Source organism: Hibiscus syriacus, unplaced genomic scaffold (genome assembly GCF_006381635.1).
Source record: "Hibiscus syriacus cultivar Baekdansim isolate YM2019G1 unplaced genomic scaffold, ASM638163v2 tig00117016_pilon, whole genome shotgun sequence".
In the NCBI taxonomy this organism is placed as follows: domain Eukaryota; kingdom Viridiplantae; phylum Streptophyta; class Magnoliopsida; order Malvales; family Malvaceae; genus Hibiscus; species Hibiscus syriacus.
Window position 1 is genome coordinate 5,738,352 of NW_024063525.1, and position 2,375 is coordinate 5,740,726.

Here is a 2,375-nt window from a genome sequence, read left to right on the forward strand (position 1 = left end):
AGATAAAAATTGCAATCATACCAGAGGGCCTTCAGGGTCACTAAGAAGCGTGCCCCATATGTGGAGACTGTCCGCAAAGTTAAATTCCTGTGTCAAGAGCAAAGTAATCCACCTGAATGCGTAAAACTAGAGGTTGACCTGTGTGATATTTAAACACAACAGTTAGCATTCAAGCCCAACTAATTACCTTGACAAGCTGCGGAAAACGACAAAGGTGAAAGTGTTCAAAATTTGCAGGTAAGAGGCAAGCATGAGTCAAGATATAAAAGATGTTTAAATTTTGCAACAATATCTTACTTTATTTGTGATCTCTAGATGACGCCAAAGCTCTTCATCATGTTCCTTCAGAAGTTGTGACAACCTAGAAATTGTGGAACGAATTCCCACATTGTTGTTGTCAAGTTACTGGCAAAAATGATCACGGAATCCACTCAATAACTTAACAAAACAAAAGAATGTGTCGGCTTCATGTTATTTTTACTGAAATTATAATTGGTTTATGGCTATATGTTGGCATAGATACTCCATATTTGGTGCATATAATATATATATATGTCCGCCAAGTTGATAACAATAATGATAAATGAACATTACCATATTGTTTTTCAAAAGCTGTAATCTATTTGAAAGTTATTGTTTTTGTTTAAACTTTTTGGGCATCTTGGGGCAAGAAAAGGGATGGATTTGATGCAATGGAGTTGCAAACAGAAACAAGAAAATCATGGAAACCTTCTTTCTTATTCAATACATGAAAATCAAAATAATCGCATGTTAGAGATTTAATAAAAAAGAACTAGGTGGGGACAATAATGAGATCTTACCGCCATTTCTGCATCAGGGTCATTCTTGAATACATAAAATAGAGGTGCCAAGATTTCATTCATTCCTTGAACATATCTTATGCCCGGATTTAACTTGGCAAATACGATTAATATGTTTCTCATTGCATCCTGAACAAGCAATATGCATGCAAGTCTGGAAATTATTCAATCCATATCTAAACTTAAGTCCAAAGGGGTGAAACACTAAATTCACAAGAAATAATAAAAGAAAAGAAGGTGGTTACCTGATTAGATTTTACAAGTTGCGAGTCCCTAGAGAAAAATTAGTGTAAAAATTAGAATCAAGTCAATAGTTCAGTGATCTTTTACTAGAAGATGGTTACTTGACAAAGTTTAACCGGAAATTAGTGTAAAAATTAGATTACAACATCAAGATATTCTTTTACTAGCTCTCTCCACACTTGCAACTGGAGTGAAAGTTTTAAAGCACATGATATCTTTTATCAATGTGTTTACCTTTTGCACATACAAGACAACCTCCAAGCGCATAGCTAGGTTTCTCTTGAAGTATAAATAGACGTGAACAGGATTAAATGCCCTCAAGACACTTGCATCATGCTTAACAAGATTGTAAATTCCAATGCCTGCTAAAGAACAAAACCATATGAACAAAGCAGGGCCTACAACAAGTCCTACCTGAATTGTTCCAAACTTCTGTACACTGAACAAAATTTCAAGAAAGGCAACCGATATCATCACCACTTCATCTGCAAATAAAGAAAAGAAATAAGGAAACACGATAGTTAATGACTATTTACATGTAATAATATAGAAAATCATAAAGGAACATAAACCATAGGATGTAAAGGAGGGAAGGCAAAAGAAAAAAGGCCATATTTTTTATAATACATACAGATTTAACATTTAGCTAGACTGGAAACTCTAGTCCGACTAAAGTTAAACTATCATTACAAACAGCACATGATCGCAAAAAAGGCAGCTGCAGAAACACAATGAAGAATTGTAGACTCATGATCAAACTATGAGATCTATAGGTTAATAACCATCACATGATATATTCAAAATAACAAATAATTTTCAATAACATACAAGTTAAATTATGCAAAAGATTCCTAGCCGAAAAGGTCAATTAGAAATAGAAATGTCCTCTCAAATAGTATTTACTAACAAACAGTTAAATGTGAGTCAGCAAAGCAATAATGTTTTATAGAGTTTACAACAACATGGAATAACAGCTTACTTTGTTCAATTGCACCAACTCTAACCTTCATACCACCAACAGAAGACATAACTACAAATAAAAATGAAAAAGTTATCATCTAAAAATTAAAAATGAAAATATATTTAATAAAACAGTTATGTTGTATTCTACCATTGCATGATTTCGTAAACAAAAGAGATGAAAGAACAATAACACATAAAAACCTGACATTGCTGGGGTAACAACCCCATCATCTATTACCATAGAAATGCCAGCAAGCACTAACATCAGAAGAAGTTTGTTCAGAGTCAATGAAGTCTCTAGTCTCTCCTTTATTTTAAGTGATCTCTCGAGCTCAGGAGATGGCACCT

The 2,375-nt window shown here is 33.5% G+C and overlaps 2 long non-coding RNA genes across 2 annotated transcripts; both read right to left on the reverse strand.

The window, feature by feature from the left end:
• Nucleotides 1–491: 491 nt before the first annotated feature.
• On the reverse strand, nucleotides 492–1,103 carry LOC120195559. The gene is made up of 3 exons (XR_005523072.1): nucleotides 1,067–1,103; nucleotides 822–950; nucleotides 492–619 (listed from the first exon to the last, which is right to left on the reverse strand). It is a non-coding gene; the product is annotated as an uncharacterized LOC120195559 (long non-coding RNA).
• Nucleotides 1,104–1,333: 230 nt separating this feature from the next.
• Nucleotides 1,334–2,092, reverse strand: LOC120195562. Its single transcript, XR_005523074.1, has 3 exons — nucleotides 2,044–2,092; nucleotides 1,542–1,549; nucleotides 1,334–1,426 (listed from the first exon to the last, which is right to left on the reverse strand). It is a non-coding gene; the product is annotated as an uncharacterized LOC120195562 (long non-coding RNA).
• Between the last annotated feature and the right edge of the window lie 283 nt (nucleotides 2,093–2,375).